This window comes from Malania oleifera, chromosome 1 (assembly GCF_029873635.1).
Source record: "Malania oleifera isolate guangnan ecotype guangnan chromosome 1, ASM2987363v1, whole genome shotgun sequence".
NCBI lineage: Eukaryota > Viridiplantae > Streptophyta > Magnoliopsida > Santalales > Ximeniaceae > Malania > Malania oleifera.
Window position 1 is genome coordinate 99,290,843 of NC_080417.1, and position 18,211 is coordinate 99,309,053.

At 34.0% G+C, this 18,211-nt stretch overlaps 1 long non-coding RNA gene across 1 annotated transcript; it reads right to left on the reverse strand.

Moving 5' to 3' along the window:
- Window positions 1-17,503: 17,503 nt before the first annotated feature.
- Window positions 17,504-18,053, reverse strand: LOC131147164 (uncharacterized). Its single transcript, XR_009134641.1, has 2 exons — window positions 17,837-18,053; window positions 17,504-17,709 (listed from the first exon to the last, which is right to left on the reverse strand). It is a non-coding gene; the product is annotated as an uncharacterized LOC131147164 (long non-coding RNA).
- Between the last annotated feature and the right edge of the window lie 158 nt (window positions 18,054-18,211).

An 18,211-nucleotide genomic window follows, 5' to 3' on the forward strand; every position in this document is an offset into this window, starting at 1 on the left:
ACCCCAAAATTGGGATAAGAGGGTTATTAAGGGGCTAATTATTATTTAATTAATATTGATTTAGAAATGCTAGAATATTGAACATTCTGAGGTTGAAGTAGGGTTTTTGGAATTCAAGATCCGAGTGAGCACCGCGAGTGTAATTTTGGGATCCTGCAGACATAGTTCAAAAAACCAAGTGAGGGTGTTAAATATTAGTTTAAATATTAATTTGGAGTATATGAAGCTTAGGGAAGGTTATATAGGTATTATTTTAGAAAATGAGATAATTAATCTGGGAAAAACGCAAATTGCAGGATTTGAGTTTCGAGCGCTAAGGGCGTAGGATCTGGGTTTTAACGAGACTCTCAGTAAGTCAGGTAAGGGGAATAAATTATTATAGTATTTTTATATTATTTTTTTTGGATTACGCACCGGGTTTCCACGTGTCTATTTTACGGTCTACATGACTAATCCTACGCCCCTTGAAGCCGACCCCACAACTCTAAAGGGAGGTAAATTTCAAGAATCCAGGGGCGAAAATGAACCCGGGAGGGCTTGAACACCTGACCTCGTGAGAGGCACTCCCACAACCCGCACTACCACCTGAACCACACCCTGGGGGTTAGTATTTTTATATTATTGATTGAATGAATATGTGGGAAATAAAGCTATGGTATTTTTCCTTGTGAATTAATATACTATGAATATTAGATGAAAACTGTGTGGCATATGACGCATATTGAAAAATGTGAAATATAATGATGAGTAAATTTTGATAAAATAATGAAATGAGAAAAATTGATATGTTAGTGGGAAATAATGAAATATGGTATTTATATGTGAATAGAAATGACTTTTATGAAAATGAGATTGTGTAAATTATTGATATGGGTTTGAGAAAATGTTGAAATACGTAAAACACGATACACACTATTATGAGATGAATTGAGATATACTGATATGAGATTAATGATGTATATTGATATGAAAATATTGAAACGTGAAAATGAGAATGTGAATTCTGAAACGCATATACTGAAATGTGAAAATGGGAAATATGAATATTACAATATGGAATTGAAATGTGATGATTGCATTGAGTATACTGACTGTGAATACTAGGAAAATGTGAACATTGCAAAGTGCGATTGCTGCAATAGGATCATTGAAATATGATTGATGAAATTTCAATATTGCATAATGATTGCGAGTATGTGGTAATGATAACCCTGATGGATGGTTATGGAAACCCTAATGATGGATTGAGCACGATATCATTGCTAGTGGTGTAGTGCAACCACATGGACTCTTGGAGCGTGTAGCTTTATAGTCGACTAAGCTGTTTAGTAGAAATGTTGTGCCCCCTGAGTCCGGATCAAGGCTATAGGCCGGCCATTCATGCTACAGATGCGAGATATGTGATATGATATTTTGATCTAACCAGGTCGACCAATCGCGGTTAGATCCAGCCTTTAGGCTGCACAACCTTGACCATGGGGGGAAGCATGGCATGGAAAAAAAGATCCTCAGGGTAGCCATAAGTTACAGACACGATGTTGGTATTAGATACCAAGGATACTCATGAGCTGAATAGTGAAATGGAAATGGAAAGTAAAAGAATGATAAAAATGGGCTAAAATGAGAAATGAAAGAAATAACGGAAAATGAGAAATAGAGAATGATAAAATTGAGAAATGGATATGTGCAAGTTAATATCTATATGAGTATATACTATCTTGTGTTGTATATCTATATGAGTATGAGAATATGTTTATCAGTGTATTTTCTCAGATGAAATGATGATTTGAAGTAAAGTGTGTTATAACTGAACTCATATTGCCACACACTGTAAATAATTTATTCCTTATTACTGAGATGTGTCTCACCCAATTTATCTTAATTTTTCAGGGAATAGAGATAGGCTAGGTGATAAAGCTCCGCAACCGTAGGGAGCTAAGACCTTAACACACAAGATGAGTTCTTGGACTAGGGGGGAAAGGTGTAATTCCCCTAGGTTGTGTTGATTTGGGGTATGTGATGGTAATGTGCATATATGTATGTTGATACTTTGGTATTGTATTCTGGTTGTTAAGTATATACTATCTTCCATTGTTAGGTTGTTGAAATGAAATGACTACCCGGTACCCAATGCGAGTTCAGTCATATGAGTGGTAACAGAATTGTTGACGTGGCCGATTTGTGAATATTGTTGATGAAGAGTGAATATTTATTATTGTTTATAAAAAAAATTTGTACAAAAATCAAGGCGTCACAGTTTGGTATCAGAGCCTACGTTGCTAGGTTCTGTAAACTTATGTGAACAACGAAATACAATACCATAGTATAGGAGTGGATTTTGAGGGAAATAGGAGATGGGTGGATTGAAATGTGAGTTGGTGATTGTTAGAGGATGAGGTGAGAATTTAAGGTTCTATCTTGCGACCTAGAGACAGGAGTATCGGGGTTGTTTCTGTGTTTTTCCTGGGGTGATGATTTCAAGAAAACCATGGATACTATCGATGGGTCTTGTTTCTGAGTGATAGGACTGAATCTTAAATGGGGATTAAGGATGTGGAGATAAATGGTCATAGAAGAGTAATTTATGAATTATAGCAGTGTATTGGTTGTGTGATAGTAATTGATGCTGAGATTAGTTGCTCTCTTTGCAGGATGGATCCGGGGAATACTAATACCAGTACGGGAGGTGATGGAGTAAGACCTTCCAGTATGGGTGGTGGAGACCTTGGCACAGTATTGTGTAATGTCACCCAGTAGGTGATGGCTAAGATGTCCAAGAGCTCGGGGAGCGAAGCTGCATGATCTAGTAGTTTACGCGTATGCGACCCCTGTCTTTTGCTAGAGAAGCAGATCCACTGGTAGCAGAGAACTGGGTTCAGGACATAGAGGACATACTGGCAGTTCTCTCATGTACAGATGAGCAGAGGGTGTTATTTGCTTCATTTAAATTTACTGGAGAAGCAAAGCGTTGGTGGAGGTTGGTGAGATTATTGGAGGAGCAGGGGCATAACCCTATAGCAATGACATGGAGTCGCCTCAGGGAAATTCTTCGAGTGGTACTTTCTCGCTACGGTCAAGAGTGCAAAGACATCAAAGTTTTTGTATCTGATATAGGGGCTTTTGATGGTGCAGTAGTATGCAGTGAGATTCATTGAGCTGTCCCGATTCACCCTGTATCTAGGGCCAGATGAGGAGAGGAAGGCAAGGAAGTTTGAGGAGGGTTTGAGACACAAAAACATAGTTTTTTTACTCAATCCACAACCACACAATTAAACAAAACTTAAACAACCAATCAATTAGTAGAGACCCAAACCTTCAAAAACTAGATTTGTCGACGAAGGATCACATTCGTCAACGAAGTCCATCAGAGCCTCGTCAACGAAATTCAAAGCCTTGTCTACAAGAGAATGCCGAGGGGTTTTGGGAGGTTCTTGGGAAATCCTTGTCGACGAAATTCAGGGCCTCGTCAACGATTTAAATGGTGGATTCGTCGATGAAGACGCTGCCTCATTGACGAATTGGACCGGGTCAAAGGCCCTATAAATATCCCATTTGAGTTGCTTAGGGGCTAAGCTTCTCCCAAAAGCTCTCCCTCACTCTCTAACCTGCGAATCTCTCTCTCTCTCTCTCTCTCTCTCTCTCTCTCTCTCTCTCTCTTTAGGATTCTTCATCGTTCGTCATTCGTTTCCAAAAACGGAGGGTACTGCGTGGATCAAAAGAGAAAAATCTACAAGTTTAACGGATCGGATCTTCGTTTCGGAGATTTTTGGGTTTTTCCCAAAATTCGAGGTGGGGATCTTATCTTAGTTTTGATTAGATATTTGGATAGTAGTCGAAGTTGTAGAAAGGTTTTGTTATGTGGTTTTAGGTTTTCGGGATCCCGAGTTGTCGATTTGGACCGTGTTCGTCCGAAATTTCATTTCGAGTATAAGGTAAGGGGAATTTGATTACAACAGCATTTTTGGAAAACTAAACTGCTAAAAAGCTAGTTTATATTTATATGTATGATTTAATTGTTTATTTGCTAAATTTTACCAAGTAGAAATACCGATTTTACGGTTTTATGATTTTTGGTAAAAATGAGGATTTTGGCATATGATCTCCAAATCTTGTGAAAATAATTTATTTACATTTATACTATAGTAGGAGAGGCTCGAATCTTTTACTTATTCAATTAAATGATGTTTACTTGATTTCTATCATTTAGCGGGTTTTTGGATTAAACTGGTGTGATATATGTTGAAATGGATACATATAAATTTTCTATACTATTGATATAGATTATAGGAACGAAGTTCCAATTTGTTATATTGAGTATGTGGAAAACAGAGGCTGGTGATACACCAAGCTGTATTTGTGAAAAGGGGTAAACCGAGTGGATAGGCGCCGGTTTGAACCCGATGTGATCATTTGCGTAACAACTTGCTTAATAAACTGATATATACTCTACATACTCTAATACCATACTGGGGGGTAAACCCATTCATTAACTTAAGCAGCAAGAAGCAGAAACTGAATAAACATATCCATATGTAAATATATACAACACCATACCACACAATACCAGAGTGCTACATGTTTCCCAAAAATATACACATATCTTTGTTCCCCAAAGCACCCTCAACTAGCCAGGGTATACAAAATCATTCCCAAAAATGTACTCACTCTTTGACAGGGCACCACTGAAGCCCCTCTACCTGCGAGCCTGATCTGCTTGCCAACCTGGATCACCTGAAAAATAATTCCACACTGGGGTGAGCCATTGCTCAGTAAGAAGAAATATGCTATTACTAATGTGTGGCAAATAAGCTACTATATCATGAAAAATCTGTTTACAAATAAACATGTATAACTGAGTATATAAATAAAGTACAAGTGACAAAATACACCCCCATTTCCATGTTGCTTAACACAATAGTATTGTTAGTTACTTATCAAAATTCTTCTGTTATACATAGGTATATTCCCTGTTTTTGAAAATCCATACATACATAATAATAACTGAAAATGTTCCCTGTGGCTATCTGTGTGTCATGACTTACCCCCTCATGATAGGGTTGTGCGGCTCGTAGGAGGGATTTACACTGGCTGGTCAACCAAGAATAAATCACTATACTCCATCGATCAATCTTCCCACCTCAACCCATATCTGGATGGGGAGCCTAACTTCTTCAAGGGCCTAGGTGATTGACCTTACCACGTATTATCTAAATAGGTGGTTGCACTCATAAGTAACATAGTATCTGTAGCAACGATACCGTGCTCTGTAGCTGCAAGTCCAACAAGGTCTAATATCATATAATATATTTCTATATACATATATATATATATATATATATATATATATATATGATTTACCATGATTCTGAAGTACTGAAATGACCATGATGCTGCATAATTGTACTACAATTCATATGTCGTAATACTGAGAACTGTATAATCATAACACTGAAACTACATAATCATAATACTAAAACTATATAATCATAATATTGATATTCGTGTAATCATGGTACTGAGTTTCATAAAATCATGGTACTAAAATATCGTAAAATCAGGATATTGAAATATCGTAAAACTTATATTTGTACTATATTCATATTCAAAAGTCACACGATACTGTAATACATAATTTTCATCATTAAATAAACTGTATAATATTTTTAAAATAAATAGCATAGCATATTTCCCTTATCTGACTACTGGAAAGTCCCTATGGAATACTAACCTAACACCTGTAGGGCCTCCTACAAAACACCTTGAAAATAATATTTGTCAAAACTAAATATCAGTATTTCATCGCCTACATCATTTCTTATAACTACCATAAGGCCAAAAATAGGCTAAAAGGTCTTACCCTGAATTTGGGATGAAATCCAACTTTGATTGCCCAACGATCAGTTCCGACAGACTTGTAGAGAACTTCACCAGGAACGTCGTGGTAGCTTCAGATCTTCGATCCGGTGACTAACGAGGCTAGAAATGAAGAGAGAAGGGAGAGAGTGACGTAGGGAGAGAGAGGAGAGAGGAGAGAGAGAGAGAAGTCGGAAATTATGATAAAAATCTGAGCTTTTCCTACTTATAGGGTCATATTCGTCGACGAGACACATCACCTCGTCGACGAGTCTTTCACTAAATTCATCGACGAAGCCCTGTATTCGTCGACGAAATTTAAAGAAGCCCGAACCGTTTCTCGGTATTTTCTCGTCGAAGAAACCCTGTGTTCGTCGACGAAGCCTGACAAATTTCCTGAAACTATGATTATCCCCAAAATGCAATGTCATCGACGAAGTCTATGGCCTTCTTCTGCTTCTATTTCTATTTCTCTCCCTCATTATTATTTAAATACTATTATTCTTCGGGTCACTACAATTTGAATTTGTGAAAATACTGGAATTGCACAACTTACTATATTTTATTATAAATTGTATATAAGATAAATGGAACCACAACAGGCTACTAAAGGAGTTGAAAGATACTCCAGTTAGAAGTTGAAAAAGCTTCAGTTATGGGGTTGAAATATAACCCCCAATGGCAGGGAATATTCCTCAACTGGAAGTGTACAGTGCAACCACTTATGTTTAATTAGTGTGGGTACATAGATGGTCGGCTAGCAGGTGTAATGAAACCACTGGTGAAATAATAAACCAGATGAGGGCAGTCGGACTATATATAGATACTTGACATATGCCTGCACGAACAGGGCATTGTTGGAGATATCAGTGCACAACCCGTGTCATAGGGTAAATAGACAATACATGTATGACAAGTTGGTAGTTGTTCTAATATTCATATGCATGATTTAAATATTTGTTGTGCTAATAAATATTATATGATACAGTATTATAAACAAATGTTTCAAATGTATGAGTTCTTATGAAAATGTGCATATATGCAGTCACACACTATTGTAACTCTTTCTTCCTTATTGAGAGGTGTCTCACCCTATCTTACAACCTTTGTTTTCAGGTCCATCAGTGCGTCGGTCTTAGTAGCTAAAAGGACTGGGGAGATTATTTTGGTTAGCTTACGTAAGCATATGAATTTTTTATTAAACTCGGATGAAGTTCCTTTTTGGAGGGTTGTAATAATGAAAATTATACTAAGTCTGAATTTATGTAAATTATGGATGTATTAGTAAGCTCTGGTATAAGTCTAGTAGAAATCCCAATGGATGTTTATGTTTTTCCGCGACATTTACATCATGATTTTGTATATTTATACTTGTATGTCCCTGTTTAGGGCGGGTTGTTTCCATATCTTGAACAGGTATAGGTATTCGATATAAGTGAGTGACACTTGGGTCCATATAAAAAGGGTCGGGTTATTACACAATTGATTTACCAAGCACAAGTCAATGTATGCACTGCAGCACTATTAAGATTAATTTAAAGGTAGATTTTAATGCTTGCAAGTTTTAGCACTTAATTAAAGATTAAGAATATATGTTTGTTGATATAAAGCCCTGTATTAATTATTTTTCTTTCTCAGTATCATGTGCAATATAAAATCCAACGCTATTTCCTAAAGCTTAGACTTTAAATAAACTTTCAGTTAAAGAGTTTTTGGGTATTAACCAATTAACGTACTCTCTTACGGTTTCCGCAAATTATTGATCAACCAACGTACTCCCTTTCGGTTTCCATAAGCCCAAAAACAAATTAATCTTCAGCTTATTCAATTTCCAAACTACGTAGTATATATGATCAAGAATTTAAATCATCCACGTAGTTTAAAGGTTTGCAAAAAAATAAAGAGAGTAAGGGAAAGAGAAGGATACCAAGGTTTCTACGAGGTTCGGCTTATCCCCAACTTACGTCCTCAGCTTGGGCAAACCACCTAAGGATTCCACTATACCTGTTCCTTTCCGAGCAGAGCAAAACCATTTACAAATCCCTCTTTTTTTAGGTAGAGATACCTCTCCAAGCGATACCCCATGCTTGGGCACTCCTTCAATATGCTAGAGTAATCACCTCTCCAAGCGATACTCCACTCTTGGTCAATGATCCAATAACCTAGAATCGCCAAAACACTGTAAGAATACAAGATAATCGTTGTGTATAAGAATACTCTCACAAAGAGCAGATTAGTACAAATTAAGCACTATATACTTCAAACTAATTCAATATAAAGTAATTGAAGCTCAACAAAATTTTATCACCGAATTAATCTTCCTTTGATTGAAAGGTTCAGTTTTTGAAAGCACAATTTCAGTGTGAGAATCAGCAAGAACTCAGTAGAATGTGTAGCAAGATGTTGGTAAAAATTCCTTTGAGAGGTGAAATCACGTGAGAGTCTTAAACTACTGAAGATGTTTCTAGGTCAATGAAAAGTTCATGTCTTGGGGGCTATTTATAGAGTTTTCCTTGCTCCCCAAGTTTACTTGGAGTGTTTGGTTAACTTTGCAAAAGATTTGGAACTCTAGAATCAAATTTAAAAATCTTCTCGTTGGTAATTAAAAAAAAAAATTCTTCGAGTGGCAGTTGCCTAGCACGACATGGTAGGCGCCTGTCTTAGTTCAAAATCAAAAGTTAGAACACTGGAAATCGCCTATCAAAACACAAACAGGCGTCTAGGATGACCAGGGAGTTGCCTGTCAAGGACCTAGCAAATGTCTGGCACCTTTCTATCTGCCAGTTCTTAAGAAACGTTAAATGGGCAGTCGCCTGGAAGGTTTGGGCAGGCATCTGGCTTTGCAAAAACATTGTTTTTTAAGAATTTTTACTTTGAAAACTCTTTTTATTTGTGACCTTTATAATTTATAATTTTAGAAATCATATTTCAAGGTCTTCAAGAAAATGTTTTCTTAGATTTTATCTTGTCCTAAAGAGCTTCAACCATTTCATATAGAGTCTTACTTGAAGTACTTACATCAAGACCCTCTTAATGACTCTAAATCTTTCAACTCTTGGAGTCTTCATACTTTTCTTTTGCTTTGAGTCCTTTCTTTGAGCTTTAAACAAACTTTGAGCTTTAACCCTTCAAGCTTTCATAAAATATGTCAATCTTTGAGCTTTAATATCCTTTTAGCTTAAGCCTTTTGTTTGCATATTTCTATTGTGCTATCTAAGTTTTGATTCCTGAAACATATCAACTTGAAAGCATATCAAATTTACCTTGATTTGTTATCATCAAAATAAGAGTCGTAATCCTTGTTAGGCCAACAACTTCTATTTCATCATCGTCATCATCATCAAGGATGATTCCTTTCATGCCAAAACCCTCTCCAAGCACACACGAGAGAGTGAGCCCTGAGTTGTCGCAATCGAGCCCCGAATACAAAACTTGAGAAGCAGCTTCACCAAAAATCACATATACTTGGTGAGGAGAAACAAATAGAAGAGAGAGAGAGAGAGAGAGAGAGAGAGAGAGAGAGAGAGAGAGAGAGAGAGAGAGAGAGAGAAGGGAATGTCTACAAACCTAGCTCACAAATCATTTCGTAGAAAGATTTTAGGGGTAAAAACATCAATGACTATTGTAACGGTACATTCCTAGGTTAGAGAAATGTATTTATATTAATTATATTAAAAAGAAGACGAACAAAAGCAAATGAATTTCATCACAGTTAATCCGAATAATTATGTATTTTGGGAATAATGGATCGGAGTCTTTGTAGAGTCTACTAAAATTATTCTCTCTATTTTGAAAATATCTTATAAAAAATATCTCTTAGTTTAACTTAGAATTTTCATATTTGAGAGATAAAAAATTAATTTTTTTTTTCAAAATGTTATTTTTATATAACAAAATTATCATTTAAAAAAATGTCACAATTCTTCATCATATATTTTAATTAAATTATGAAATAAAAAATTTTAGGAGTTGTTTGGTATCATTATCAAAAATTATGAAAATAAAACAAAAAAATAAAAATCAAATACAGAAACTAAAAAATGAATATCGGGAATTTATTCGATTAGTATTTCAAGAGCTAACATAAATTTAAAATTTGATAAACAAATTATCATTTTATTTTTGAATCAAATAAAAATTACAAAATATGATTCAAATGATAGAATTATAAAGTAATTTAAATTAAAAATACTACAACAAAAACAAAAATTATTATAATTATTTATCTTAATTATTATATTTCAAAATTTACTTTACAAGAGCAATCTTATTGTATATAACAATTCAAATAAGTAAAAATATTTTATAGATGGTTATAGTTATTTTAATTTTTTTTAAAATATATTATTACATTTTTTATTTTAATTATAATTTAAATTCGTATAATCATTTTAATTTTAATTTTATTTAAAAAGTATGAATAAAATAAATAATTTCATCCAAAAATTTCAATTATGGATACTAAAATGTTCTAGTAATCTATTGTTGAAATAACTAAAAATCATAAAATCTAATTTTTAATTATTTTCACAAACTAAAAACTATCAATAGAAACAAAAAACTAGCAATGTAAATAGGCTTATTTTTCATAATTTGTTTTTTCATTGAAATAAATGAAAACTGAAAATCGAAAATAGAAACGAAACCAAAGATGCCCTTATTTTATTTTATTTTTTCATAATTTGCCAATTTCAATTATTTTCAAAGCTTCATTTATTGTTACTGCAAGTGAAAAAAAAAAAAATCAAAACAAGCAATACTAAACTCTAATTAATTATGTGCATTTTTATTTAAGTGCAAATCTAAAAATTAAATAAAATTTAGGCAAAATTATCCTTATAAGTTTAAGGAATAAAATTATTTATAAATTTTACTATATGAGCTGACAAAAATGGCCATAAAAGGGAGAAAGATAAGAAATTATTTTGTACTAGAAAAAAATGTTATATTAATAAATTAATTGATTAATTGAAGTATAAGAATAAAAAAATGGACCAAAACTTGAGAAAATAATTAATTAATTCTATAAAATTAAAATACATAATACTTGCATTACATTGGTAGCGTGATAATATATTAAAAAATAGCATATACGATATATTCCAAATTTTATCTATTGGTAAAACTTTATCTTATGAAAGTACATTATATTATCCCAAAACTTAGTTAAAGAAATAATTTAAACTTAACAAATGAACTAATTTGTTATTTATTCATAAAATTTAGTGAAATTTTTCAATAATTCAAATAATTCTGCGGAACTTCGATAAAGTGAAATTAAAATTGAAGGATATAAAAGTATTTTTATTATTTTAGTTGACCGTTCTTTTATTTTTAAAATTGTATAGTTTACAAAATTTAACTAGGCTTTTCCTTAAATTTTATGTAAGAGATTTCCTAATTTATTTTAAAGTTGCAATTATTAAGTAACAAAAAAGCCATGTGGCAGTTGAATGCGGCCAGGTCAGCCCTTTTCAACACATCATTACGGAATGCAATCGTTGATGTGCTACATTAATTGCTTCCATGCAGGTTGCAGTTGCAGAGAGAGAAAAAGAGAAAAACACACGGGGAGATGGAGAGAGAAAAAGAGAAAAACACAGAGAGATGGAGAGACATGCGCGTCAATTCAAATTTGAACGGACAGAGGAATTGGCGGTGCATATATATTAGGGTTTTGCCCAAAACCCAGAGAGAGAGAGAGAGAGAGAGAGAGATTTAACTAGGGGGTTTGGGGTTTTGGTGAGTAGCAAGGAGATATTGTTTCTAGCTTCCTCAAATTGCAATTCCAAAACCCCCGCGAAGCAGCAGTGCTCGCCGATCATCAGTTAATGAAGCAGGACAGAAGCGGCAGTGCTTGCCATTCCGCTTCGGATGATCGCCCTCCTTATCCAACTTCCTTGATTCCTCTTGCTTAACTCCTGCTGGTATGTCTTAGGGATTAATTTTTCGCGTTCTGATAAAACTGATCGACCATCTTGTTCTTGGTCCGTTATTAACTTGATCTAGCCTGGTTCTTTTCTTTTTCGAATTGTACTTTTCATATGGGTTTCAATTCTCCATTCTTCTTCTGAGATTATTCTTTAATTCCTCTGTGTCTTCTGTATCTTAAAACCTTCCCCTTTTATCTTTGTCCTTTGTTTAATTCCTTGCATATTTTTTTCTGTTTAAAGTGTCAGAGTATTAGCATTAATTTTGCGCCTCCTGGAAGAACTGACCCATCGTTGTGTTTTGGTCCATTATTAATTTGATATTGCCTTCTTGATCATTGATATTCAAATTTTCGGGATGGAAGAAGATGTTGGAAGGTTCTTGGAAAGGAACATGCGGAGGAAGAAACAATTCTCAAATTCTATTCATGCTAAGAAACCCAAAAAGTCCCATAAGTTTTCGGATTCAAAAGACAGGTCTCGCCTTCATCCCGACCAAATCTTTGTAAATTTTGTGGAAAAGGGTTTCCATCGTGGAGAGCCTTGTGCGGACACATGAGGTGCCACTCTAACAAATACAGGGCCTCCAATGGATCATCGATTGGTTAGAACAGAAACTAGGTCTTTTTCTTGATGGCCAATCTAACGGCCAGACTGCAGTTCCAATTCGCAGAAAACGTTCGAGGAGGGCAGGGTGCAGAATCGCTGCAACTCCTTTAGTTGATTCTAATAATTCTTCATCTATTTCTGAGATGGGCGAAAAAGAAGAAGAGGGTGCTATGAGTTTGCTTATGCTTTCTTGTGGAATAGGCAATGAAAGCAAGTTTAAATCACTTACTGACTCTTTTGACTACACTAATGGCCATGGATTTGATGATGCTCCGTGTCTGATGATGTTTTCAATGGGAGTGGGCAATTGGGGCAGGTTTCTCAACATGAAATATGAATCTACAGAACCCAAGATGCCTGAATTGGAAGATGGGACTAAAAAGGAATTCAGTAATGGGAGAATGGAAACCTTCCTAGCTGCGTTGGATAAGGATATGATGACTGGAGTCAAATTGCATCCAGCTGATTCAGAATCCGTAGAGACTAGTTCGAGCAAGAAAGCCAAGCTTGATGATACTAGTCATCCTGAATTAAGGGGAAATTGTTGCAGCAAGGCAAAATATGTTGCTTCTGATTCTGAAATGGCTGATAATCCACAGGAAGCAAGGAATTACACTTGGTGGACCTTCCACAAGGGCCTCCGTTCCCAGCGGCCGTTCATGAGTCGCAGGAGAAGCCACAAGATAGTTAAAACTTGCCTTGCTTCCGACGCCCATAGCTGTTGGAAGAGCAATGAGAATTCAATTGAGCATCGAGTGGGTGGAATGACTGTGGGAGGTTATTACTTGGAGAAAAGTGAGGGGCACCAGTGCTCAATTTGCTTCAAGGTCTTCTGATCAGGGCAAGCTTTGGGTGGTCACAAGAGGACTCATTTTCTTGGGAATTCTGAAACCACCGTGCAACAGATGGTAAGAAATCAAGAGGTTTCCAAAGTTAGTGAAGTCTTTAATTTTAAGAAAGATACCAATGACCATGTGGTGTTCAAGCACTATTGGGCAGGAAGTAATCTTGAGCACAAGCCACTTATGGTTCTGATCTCTTAGCTGAAAAAATTAGCTTTTGAGGGCTGTAAAAATAAAGCTGTCTATATGTAGGGCAAAAATTTGCCTTTGCCGCATGTATCTTTTTGGCAGCAACTATTCTCATATTTTTAACCAACGTTGTGTTTGATTTGGAAAAATTTCCATTACAAAATTTAATTCAGCATTTCATTTTGTAATTGAAATTTTGTCCCCTTAAGTTGTATCATTGATTCATCCAACTACTAATGAGAATAAAAGGCTGCAGTCTCTTGGTTGCATTTCCACCCTGGACTTCTTTTATTTTCATGTGTCTGTTTTTCCATTTGAACAAATGAAACTAAGTGCACGTATGATCTGGTTTATGAGAATTTTGTCATTGCAAGAACTTAATATAAATTGGGAACTTACATATTATAACTATAATCCATCATATATAGTATGGTCTGGTTATATGTGGTTTTGTATTTCCTTATTGTCATGTTCTTTTCACTTTGTGTCATTGCCCTTGTCTTAAGATTTTCACTTTGTTTAATCTTATTTTTTTAGTTAGGGCATTGTTACGACACTGAAATGTAGTTTAAAATTTCAAATAGTTTTGACTAATGCTCTGGAAATTTAGAGACCACTTAGCACAGGGTGAACACATTTTGCCGAGGGCAGTTGACAGTAAAATGTAGTTGATTTGTATGTTGGTCTAGACGCAGGAGGCAATTAAGTTATCTAATTGGTTAACCTTACATGTGAAATCTTCAGTTTTTGAAGAATTGAGGTTCTGCAAACCAATTCTTCTCTATTAGTATCTGTGTAAGAAAGGTTGCAGCTATATGAATGAATTTGAGAAGTTTATGATGTGTAAAGGCTAATAGTTGTCAACAAAGAATCTATGCCACTAATCCAAAACCTAGTTGTGTGAACTTATAGATGTCAATTTTAGATTTGGACTTTTATTAGATTTGGATAAGATATAATATAAGATTGTATTGAAATTTGTCCAAATCCAGCCAATTTCAAATTTAAGGTCCAAAATTCATGCTCCCAAACGCAACATTAATATGTGTTTGGTTCATGGGGTAAAAAATATTCTCATTCAATAAGATTTTTGGGTCTACTCCCCTTATGTTTGGAGAAGGCTTAAATTTGGATTTGTATTGGATATGGGTAAGGTATAATACAAAATTGTACTGAGATTTGTCCTAATCCATACAAATCCAAATTCAAGGTCCGAAATTCACGCTCCTAAATGCAGTTTTAGTGTTTGGTTGGACATGGTATTCTTGGCATGCATTTGTACAAGATGATCAACTATATATGAAGAATAATCATATTTGAGCACAAAAAATATACTAAGAATGTGTACCTTATTAAAACCACGTTTTAACAATTTTTTGACCATTACAAATTTTTAGAATCAAAACTTATTAATTCAGGGTCTGTTTGGTATCGTTGTTATTTTTTGTTTTATGTTTCAATTTTTTTACAGTTAAAAAAAAAATCATAAATTAGATTTTATGATTTTCAATTGTTATGACAACATGTTGTTAGAATTTTAATATTGAGAAATATTTTTTTGGATTAAAGTATTCATTTTATACGCGTTTAAATTATTTATCCAATTTTGGAATCGAACTGACCGAATTCGGTTGGTTAATTTGGTTAAACCCAAATTTTGCTCACCCTTACTAGGTTCTACCTTTATTTTTTCTTTTTCTTTTTTTGAAACCTAATTATTTACCTATATCCGTTCTCATTGTTGTTATCTATTTTTACTCATCTGAATGATTTCATCAATCTCAAAAAAAAAAAAAAAAATGGATTGCATTTTGTTACTAGACAAACAAGATCTCTACGATAATGATATTTAATGTATTTATTATTATTATTATTATAGCTTTCTAAAAGCTTGATTTTACATTAGGTTCGTATGTTGTATTTGTGCAAAGAAAAACTGTCTTTTGGATAATCAGTTCTTACTTCGTAAACCAACTTATGGAAAGTCAGTTTTATCTTATGTAAATATTGCAACCACTCACATGTTGCATGCATGTGTTGCAAAAGGATAATAACCTTCAAATCTTTGCGTCTTTTGAATCACCAAAAATAGGATAATGACTAGGATTTGCTTTCAAAAAATTGGATTCGTTGAATAGGTCACCCCTATTTGAATAAATGTGGATTGTAAATCTAACCCAGTTGGCTAGCTTGTGCAATCAACAAATAATTCATTCGCCTTAGTAAGCTAGTTTTGGTTGCCTGAGTTGGACATTGATCGATCATGATGAGAATTGATTTCTTTGTAATGTAATAGAAGAGTCATCAAAAAATACTTTTGGAAAGTTGATTTATACAGTGAAAATCAACTTTTGGAAAGATAATTTTACATTAGGTTCGTACGTTGCATGCATACAAAGCTAAACTGTCTTTTAGATAGATGGCTCTTACTTTGTAAACTGACTTATGGAGAGTTGGTTTTAACTTATGTAAATATTTCGACCACTCGCATGCATGCGCAGCAAAACTAACTTTTGAGAAGTCATTTCTTACTACATAAATCGAATTTTTATTAGTCGATTTGCATATGTTCTCATCACCACGTCAATATGCAGATTTAGAGGAAACCAACTTTCAGATTGTCAATTTATGCAGTAAGATCCAACATTCCAAAAGTTAATTTCACTTTAGTATAATTCTAGAAATAGTTCCCATTCTATCATACAATTGTGTTTTTTGATTAAAAAATCAATATTTTCATAAATAAATAAAAAAATTCATGTTCGAATACAAAACTTGAGAAGCAGCTTCACCAAAAATCACATATACTTGGTGGAGAGAGAGAGAGAGAGAGAGAGAGAGAGAGAGAGAGAGAGAGAGAGAGAGAGAGAGAGAGAGAGAGAGAATGTCTAGAAACCTAGCTCACAAATCATTACGGAGAAAAATTTTAGGGGTAAAAACATCAATGACTGTTGTAACGTTACATTCTTAGCTTAAAGAAATGTATTTATAATAATTCTTTTAAAAAGAAGACGAACAAAAGCAAATGAATTTCATCACAGTTAACCAGAATAATTAAGTATTTGGGAATAATGGATTGGAGTCTTTGTAGAGGCTAGTAAAAAATATCTCTTAGTTTAACTTAGAATTTTCATATTTGAAAAATAAAAATTTAAAAATCTTTCAAAATGTTATTTTTATATAACAAAATTATCATTTAAAAAAAATGTTACAATTTTTCCTCATATATTTTAATTAAATTTTGAAATAAAAAAATTTAGGAGTTGTTTAGTATCATTATAAAAAATTATGGAAGTTATGAAACAACTTTGTGATTGTTTTGTCATGAAAGTTGTTTTTTAACAGATTTGATCAGAAATATGTATATTCAATTTTAAGATGAGACTTTGCTAAATTTTTTACAGAAAGCAATCATACTATGAGTCTTTAAAATTTTGAGTATGAATGTTGTGAAAAATTTGTTTTCATTGTTTAGCTATGAAACTTGTCTCCTTTACTAGGTGCGGCAAAAAATGGATATACCTAATTTTTTTTTATGAAAATTTTTCATGCTAATTTGTCGTACAATAAAGAATCTATAATTCTTGGAAAATTTGTTAAGCCTAAATCCCCATTGGCTTTTGATGATCTCTCCTCTCGGTTGATGTTTAGGGACATCTATTTTTGTCCCCTAATGTGCTCATTCAAGTCCCCAAAAATTATATTTCATCCCAAAATATTAAATGTTTAGGGACGAAATTGACTCTTTATCCTTAAAGGGCAACATTTAAAAAAACTACTTTCGTCCCTAAATGTGCACTTGTGTCGTCCCTAAATATTGTTTTTTGTCTCCAGTAATCAAAATATATTCATTCATTTGGGGACGAAACCGTACTTATTCATCCTTAAATAGCTTTTTGGGACTTACAAGTATCGTCCTCAAACAGAATTGATGCGTTTAACAATTGTCTCAAATATAGTATATTTTGTCCCTATAGTTCAATTATTCATCCCCAACTATGTACATTTAGAAACGAAAGTATCTTAAGTCCCAAATTATTATTTTATAAAAAAAATATTTCATCCTTGAACATACATACATGTCCTGTCCCTAAAAAGTCACTATTTAAGGACGAAAGTAAATTTTCATTCCAAAATAGTAATAGTTGGATACTTGTTTCATCACAAATGACACTCCACGGAGCCAAGATAACTGATTAAATTTTCTCACAGACATTTTAACAAACACATACTGCACCTTTTTATTTTAGCAACACTTCAAACCCAAACCACCTAAGCTCATCAACCTAAGAAGACAAAAAAAGTAAAAGAAAAAAGAGGGGTATCAATAACATGGGAAGAAGGAAAAACAAGAATCAATATCATCTAGAACAAATGGAACTAAAATAAAATTCATATTCAAGCCCTCATTACCAGCAGCAGCGCAGCAGGGAGGTTTCAAACTACCGCAGCAGCAGGTGTGTTTCTTATTTAACAACCAACAAGAAAATTCAAATCTTCATATGGTTGGCTAAGATGGCTAAGGAGGAGGGAACGTTGATTGAGAGAAATAAAATAGGAGGAAAGAAATGGGTTTCTAAATGACGCTGAAAGATTTCCGTTTAGGATGAACGACATCGTTTTGTTATTTGAAGAGAAAAAAATAAAATAAAATAAAATATTTGAATCTCAATTGAACGGACAACTGTCGGACAGCTAAGGGCGCATAGTTGCCAGTCAGCACTTTTCAACACTTCATTCCATGGTGTCCTGTATACATTGCTTCCATGCAGATTGCAGTTGCAAAGA